The sequence below is a fragment of the Rissa tridactyla genome, chromosome 15 (genome assembly GCF_028500815.1).
Source record: "Rissa tridactyla isolate bRisTri1 chromosome 15, bRisTri1.patW.cur.20221130, whole genome shotgun sequence".
Lineage (NCBI taxonomy): Eukaryota > Metazoa > Chordata > Aves > Charadriiformes > Laridae > Rissa > Rissa tridactyla.
Window position 1 is genome coordinate 4,474,751 of NC_071480.1, and position 8,096 is coordinate 4,482,846.

Here is an 8,096-nt window from a genome sequence, read left to right on the forward strand (position 1 = left end):
GGGTTCCTGGTCGTGATCTTCCAGCTGGGAGTGTTTCCCTGTGTGTTCATTTTGCTGAGCTGCGACTAAGCCCGGGAGGGTATCTCGCTTGCTGAGGCAGCGGTCATGCCCCCACGAGCTGCAGCACTGGACCACACGGTCATCCTGGGTCCTGCTGGGTTTGACACCACGTATTTGGCGCAGGGGATACAAATTTCCATTCTGAGCAGCGGGCAGCAACACAGGTGTTTCCCGCCCCCCACCCCGGGAAAATTAAAGATGCTCTTTTCACTTTGGATCAATACCTCAGAAGGCACAAAAAAGCTCGCGGCTTCATTTTTGCCTCTCGTTTTTGCTCTTCGTCCGTTCCCAGATGTAACTGATTGAGCAGCATCAGCTCATACCAACACCTCAGCGTTGCACAGTTGCTTTGTCTCGGGGATGCATTTTTGAAAGCATGCAGAGTAAGACGACTTTTGAAGTGGAAACAACGTGAAGGTTTGAATCCCTGGTGGAAAGGGTCCAGAAGGGAACTGCCACCGATTCGCACCAGAGCTGATGTCCCTGTGTGTGTTCCCCCGCCCTGGCCCCGGCAACTGTCTCATTTAGGATGACTCCGTTGGGTTGGAAAACACCAGACCCTGTTACCCTGGCTCTCAATCATCATTGCAAACATGTCCCACACCTGGGTGGCCTGGGGGAGCGGGAGCTGCTGGGCAAGACCTGGCAGCTGCGTATGGTCCCTCCACCAAGGTCCCTTTCACAGAATCCCAGAATAGCAGGGGTTGGAAGGGGCCTTTGGAGATCATCTGGTCCAATCCTCCCTGCCAAAGCAGGGTCATCTAGAGCAGGTTGGATTTTGAATAACCAGAGAAGGAGACTCCACAGCCTCCCCGGGCAGCCTGTTCCAGTGCTCTGGCACCTTCAAAGTGAAGAAGCTTTTCGTCACGTTGAGATGGAATTTCCTGTGTTCCCGTTTGCCCCCTGTCCTGTCGCTGGGCACCACTGAGAAGAGCCTGGCCCCATCCTCTTGACACCCACCCTTTAGGTATTGCTGAGCATTGATGAGATCCCCTCTCAGCCTGCTCTTCTCCAGCTGAACAGCCCCAGGGCTCCCAGCCTTTCCTAGGCAGAGAGATGCTCCAGCCCCTCGGCATCTCCGTAGCCTCCGCTGATCTCCCGTAGCTCCCTGTCCTTCTTGAACTGAGGGGGCTCAGCACCACGCTGGCCTCGAACGGGGCTCTTTTTGACCTTTTTGGCCTTAATTCAGCCTACCCGGGTGTCTCCGGTGCCACGGGGAAGGCGGGGGGAAGCGCGGGATGGGGGAGCAGCCCCAAGCTGCTGCTCCGGCGCCGATGGCGGTCGGCGGCCGCCGCCCGGTGGCTGCAGGCGGCACGGCGGGACACGGCGGGACACGGCCAGAGCCGGGGCAGGGACCCCCCCGGGGCAGGGACACACACCCCCCACCACTCCCAGGCACCCCGACAGCGGGGCTTCAACCCTCTCTCCGCTTGCGGGGGGGGGGGGGGGGGGGAAGGGGCTGCGATTCTTAAGGCGCTCGGTCAGGGTGTCCCACTGGGTGACAAGAGGGGCTGAAGTGATGTCCCCCGCGGTGGGAGCATCACCCGTCCCCGCGGTTGGTCAGTGGGAGGTGGGACGTGGCCCCCAGCCCTTGCAGTATGGAGGGCTGCCCCCCCAACCCCCCCCCCCCCCCGCCCAGTGCGTCACTTACTGCCCACTGGGAACGGCTGGGTTAAAGCGCAATTAATTAATAATAAAAACGCAGGGAGCCCCAGAGGCCTCCAGTCCTGTCTCCTGCTTGGGGTGGGACCACCACCAGCGCTAAACTGGGCTGGGCTTTGTTGGGCCAAGCCTCAAAAACCTCCAGGTGTAGAGAATCCCTGACACTCCCTTCCCAGTGAAAAAGCCTTTCTTAAATACCAGCCCGAACATTCCCACGTCTTAATTTTTCCCTCGTTACATCAAATGGCCACAACGACCACCCTCTGAAGCCCAGCCCAGGAACCCACCTCCACCAGGGATACGGGGACCACCAGCACCCGGGTTGAAGGTATGTCACCCGCCTTGGGTGCTCCGTTCCCCACATACACACACGGCTCTTCCAGCTCCTGAGATGACAGCAGACATTAAGACAGGACCCGGCCCTTCTGCCTGATCAGCTGTAAGCACACTTAGAGCTAACTGAGACTCCGAATTTTCACTGCACCCTGGGGCTAGAGCCCAATTAAAATCAAGGCAGCCCATAAAACAGCGAGCTGAACAAAACAGCAGCAGCGCGGGACGAAGCGGCAGAGGGGTGGAAAAAAATATTAGGGAAGTTTCTTTAATGTGTGTTGTATCATAAAAGCAATTGTTTAAATGGCTTTTCTAGTGCTCTCAGCAGTAAATGCTTCTGAAAAAATGCGCTGAGCAAACCTCATCCTCCTCTTTCATTTACTGCCTTGTAAATTGGAAAATTATGGCAAGAATAAAAAAAAACAAAAAAACCCCTCGTGCCTGGGAGCAGCTGGTTTGTTTGCAGCCCCCTTTTCGCCGCTCAGCCGGGCGGTGGCAGCTCGGAGCCGCGTTTCCCGCAGTGGCGGGGTCTCCCTGAAGCCCCGAGCAGACAGATTGGGCTGGGTTTGGCCACACTGCAGATTCAGGTGGGAATGGCCATGGTGCCAACCAGCTGCCCTTGGCCATGGTGTCAACCAGATCTACTTGGTCAGGGCGTCAACCAGATCTCCTTGGCTGGAGTGTCAACCAGATCATAGAATCACAGACTGGGTTGGGTTGGAAGGGACCTCTCAAGGCCATCTAGTCCAACCCCCTGCAGTCAGCAGGGACATCTTCAACTGGATCAGGTTGCTCAGAGCCTCATCCAGCCTGGCCTTGAATGTCTCCAGGGATGGGGCCTCCACCACCTCTCTGGGCAACCTGGGCCAGTGTCTCACCACCCTCAGTGGAAAGAACTTCTGCCTAATGTCTGATCTAAACCCGCCCTGCTCTAGTTTAAACCATTGCCCCTCGTCCTGTCACTACATGCCCTTGCAAACAGCCCCTGCCCAGCTTTCCTGGAGCCCCTTCAGGGACTGGAAGGGGCTGGAAGGTCTCCCCGGAGCCTTCTCTTCTCCAGGCTGAACCCCCCCAGCTCTCTCAGCCTGTCCTCACAGCAGAGGGGCTCCAGCCCTCAGATCATCTTAGTGGCCCTCTGGATCTCCATACAAAGCTTGCAGCAGTGGTCCCCTCCTGGGCACCCCTCCAGGGCACGTTGGCCATTGATGCTTTTTGACTGCCATGGTGAAACCCTCTTTCTTCTGGCACCAACATGGTCTTTGCACATAGAGATAAGGTGCTTGGTGACCACACCTTGGAAATCTAACTGCTATGTCCACCTAATCACTAAGGGCCACCTAATTAGTTAATTCTGGCTTGACTTCTTTGGTCAGTGTTGCATTAACTCATGCTGGGAAGGTTTCCTTCAGACCTTAGTGGCTGACAAAGAGCACGAGGCTTTAGTTTGTCAAAATGAACAGGGCAGCTCGTTCAGGAGTGGCTCAACCAGGGAGCCCTCAGATGTAGACACCTGACGATGAACCGTGACTCAACCAGGGAGTGCTCAGACACACAAAGAGGAACTGAGCGGGAGTGAGCATGGTTCTTTGCATCAGGTAAAGATGCTCTAGTCCCTTCTCACTTCCTCTTGGAGAGAATTTGTTGATGAACAAGGAAGACACCTGAAGCAAATCCAGCATTTAAGGAGAAGTTCTTTGCTGTGAGGGCAGTGAGCCCCTGGCCCAGGTTGCCCAGAGAAGCTGTGGCTGCCCCATCCCTGGAGGGGTTCAAGGCCAGGTTGGACGGGGCTTGGAGCAACCTGGGCTGGTGGGAGGTGTCCCTGCCCAGGGCAGGGGGTGGCACTGGGTGGGCTTTAAGGTCCCTTCCAACCCGAACCATTCTGTGATTCTATGATTTGTGACTGTAAAGCCATGCCAAGGGCCAATATCTTGCAGAGAGCATCAGACACACCTCGTGACAAACTCAAGTCAATTAACAAAGTGGCAAAGTTTGTTAGAAACGTGCAATTAATTATCTCACTCAATCTGCATGGAGCAAGCAGTACAGGCAAGTGACCTTGGCACTGTAAATCAAACAGTCCTCATACAAATAATTGCTTTCATTTTCTTTTGTACTGTGGCTCCTTAGTCTGTTTTTATTAACTACATAAGATGAACTATATCCACGCTCGTTTTATGGCTGCCATGCAGCAAGAACACAGGTGGGTGGTAATTTTTTCCCCATTGTTTTTGGTTTTTGTATGCGACACAAAGAATGCCAGATGACCTGTCCTGGATGGGGGGGGCTGCCCATTTCAGCCTTGTTCAGGACTAGCAGAAGGGGAGACTCAAATCACAGGTGATTTGAGCAGGTTTTATTGCTCCTTTATAATCAGGTTAATTAAAACAAATGTTATAAGAACATCATCGATTGGACTTGGAATAAAAGCAGCCACCGCAGACTTGCCCAGTCAAACTCTCCCGGTCACAGGGGTGCTGAGGGTTGGTTTTTCCCCACATGGGTTGGAGCTGGGAGACGGTTAGTGAATTATATTTAGATCCATTCAGGACTTGGCTGGAGTAGTCTCAGCCTGCTTTCGGAGTCTAGCAATGCTTTTTTTTTTTTTTTTTTTTTTTTTTTGCATCCCATTTCCCATCCCCTGAGCCCTCCCATCCCTCAGCCGCCCTCATCCTCCAACCTGCCCTCAAACCCCTCTGCCCTCCGGCGCTGACCCCGCAGCCCTCCTATTCTCACTTGGTCAACTTTTTCCCCCGTAATTATTTAACGTGATTATTGACGCTTCCCTGAACACAACCTCTTTGTGCGGTGATTTATGGAGTGCTTCCTCGGCCGCGGCTCCCCTTTCCCCTCGCAGGGACGGGCCGCCCAGGGGCTGTGGTCAGATGTGACTTCAGCCCAAGCGCTGAGCACCGAGCCGGAGCACGCAAGCGCTGATGTCCCCTGCAAGCGCTGATGTCCCCTGCTTTGAAGGTGTCTGAGATGCTGCAGAGACACCCCGAGAGGGTTTAGTGGGTCTAACCCTGATTTCAGCCAAGGATGATCTGTGCTGGGGCTGAAAGGGTGAAGCTCTGGGGATGTTCCTGCAGGGTCTGTGCCTGGGGTGGCTTCTCACCCCTTCTCCCTCGCCGCGTCTGGCATTGCCGCCACCCAAGGAGGTGCTGCCCTTTCCCTGGAGTGGGGTGGAATCATAGAATGGTTCGGGTTGGAAAGGACCTTAGATACCGTCTAGTTCCAACCCCCTGCCCTGGCCAGGGACACCTCCCACTCGGAGAAAAGGCGGCTGCGATTGCTCAAAGCCGCACAAAGATGCTCAGAGCTGGGCTGGGAGCGACGAAGCTCCTGGTCTCTGCTCTCTGCCTTGTCCCCAACATCGGAGGGACCCGGTTCTCCCCCTCTCCCGGCCAAGGGGCGGTCCCGCTCCCTGCCCCACTGCCCCGTGGCTGTTCGCTGGGGCTCACGTTCCCGCTGAGCCTCCCAGCATTAACAAGCCACTTCTTCCCGGGCTGATGAAAGGCTAAAAGCACCAAGTTGTCCCTGGTTTATTCGCTTCCTGGGGGATAATTCAACATCTTTAACTTTCCCCAAAGGGCGTGCTTTCCCGGGGGAAGCTTTGGCTAGCACTTTGCAGGATGGCTTTATTGCCCCTCTGCAGGCACCGGGTGGGGATAGGCTTTATTTTAAAGTGCTTTAACTGCTTCATTTCAGTCTTTGTCGGTTGTGCTTCCTTTCATATGTACTTTTTTGGCTTTCATTTCCCAGGGCTCCCTCTTATCTGCCTTTGGAGACAGCCCTTGTAAAAAAAAAAAAAAAAAAATCCAAAAAAAAAAAAATCAAACCCCAAAGCACTCTCCCTGGGACCCTTTCAAGAGAAAGGCCCCTGCCCCCTTCCAAACCTCTTTTGAGAAAAATAGATCCCGACCCCCGCGTACGCCGGGGCCTACAGGAAAGTCTTTGAAGTAAATTAAACCAAATTAGTGTCTATGATAGAGACGAGCAGAGGAGCTCCCTGCTGTGTCGCTGGCCTGGCCCTTTGCGTAATCTTTAACCCCTGGCCCTTGCTGGGAGCTTGCCTCTAATTGACCGTGAAGCACCTGGGGGTGATTTGGAGGAGATCCCATCTGCCCTGGCGCAGGGCAGGATTTCCTCCCGCCCACGCCGAGGGGATGGAGAGAATTTAATAGGCCTGGGAGGAAGCTGGGATAATGAATTACTTTCCACCTCCTGTTCCTTACATTTGGTATCTAATTTTATTTTATTTTATTTTTTTCCCTTTTTCTCTCTTATTCCCCCTTAACGAGAGACCCCCTGAGCCTAGGGGCAGCCCGGCATCGCCCCAGTGGTGCTGGTGGAGCTGGGGCAGCGCCTGACCCCTTGGTAGCCGAGGAGCAGGTGGAGCAGGAGGTTCCCGAGCCCCGATGGCTGTTAAAGCTCTGCGGGGGTGTCTTTTCCCAAGGGGAAAAAAGGGGCTTTCCCAGCCCTTTGTGTGCCTGACCCGGGACTCGGGGAATCAACTGAATTTGGCCGTGAATTGGGGTGAGGTAAGCCGGTGTTTAACTCGGTCAAAAAAAAAAAAAAAAAAAAAAAAGGTGGTGGGTGGTTTTGGGGTTTTTTTTTGTGTGTGCATAAGGGGGAAATGAGCATTTGGGGGGATTTGAGCCTCCTTTGCTCCCCGTGTCCTGCCTGCGAAGCAGGCTGCAGGCCGGGCAGGCTCACAGCAAGGCAATTAAGAGATACCTGTGTCAAGGGGTAATTGCATGTGCAAATTAGATGCATGCGCGTGCAAGGAAAGCATCGCGTATGCAAATAACCCACCGGTGGCAGGAGGTAACCGTGTATTTGATTTATCCTTCAGCCCGTGCTTTGGTGCTTGACCCGGGAGAGTTGTGCTGGGGGCTGGCTCCAGTCGCCGTGGGGAGCCCTGCCTGGCCTCCAGGTGCTGCTCCAAAAACGTGCTGCCCTCCTGGAGGTCCTGAGTCGCGTTCCCCCAGCCCCGGCCGGTGTCTCAGACACCGGGATGAGCCTCACACCTGCACGAAACCTGGGAGTCCGCTGGGCACGGTCTGTCGGCTGCTTCTCCAGGGACATTCAGCGCCTTTCGAAAGACAAATGGGGGGACTGGTCCCTCCCAGGAGAGAGCAGGGAGCAAACACAGGGGCTGAGCTCCCCCTGGGTGCTCCTGGCAGGTTTAGCTCGTGGTCCTTTGGGCAGGATCTGTGCCAGAGAGGCGTTTGTGCTGCATTAGGTGCTTCTCCCACCTGCCCTTGAGGCCTGTTTGGATGCCCCTGAGCCACTGACAACTTTTGGGGGGGCACTAGACTCCTCCTTTAGAAACCTGCAGCAGGGCCACCCACCTCTCTTCCTGAGAGGTCTCAGAGCAAAGCTTGGGGACCCCCTTGGGACAACTGTCATTGTGTTGCGACGTCTTCATGCAGTGGCAATAGTCTCCAAAGAGCTTTGAGCTCAGGTGGTGACACAGGCTGTGTTTCCTCTGGCAGGGAATGACCAGAAGTGTGCCCAGGGAAGTGGTTGAGGCACCATCCCTGGAGGTATGTAAAAGACGGGTAGACATAGTGCTTAGAGATACGGTTTTTGTCAGGGTTAGGCTGATGGTTGGACTCGATGATCTGAAAGGTCCCTTCCACCCTAGACCATTCTATGACATGGACAGTGAAGGGACGGGAACACAAGCATGAAATTTTCTGTTAACACCAAAGGGCTGCCTGGCTGGATGCCCTGGTCTGGGAGAAGATGCTCCGCAGTCCTGCGGCAGCCTGAGAGTGTTACCTCTGCAGCCATTCCTGCCCCGCGGCGTACGCGGCGATTATTTCAGTCCCTGCAAGCATTCATGTGGACAGAGATTTCAGAAGGGGCTGCATATTTTATAAACGTGACTATAAATAAATCACAGCCAAATGAAAGCGTGAAGCAAAAATAAAACCCCACGAAGCTGACGGGCAAACAAACAAAATCCCTCATCCCTGCAAACGTGCAGGAGAGGGCAGTAGGTTCCTACAGCACTCGCAGCAGGATGCTGGGTTCAG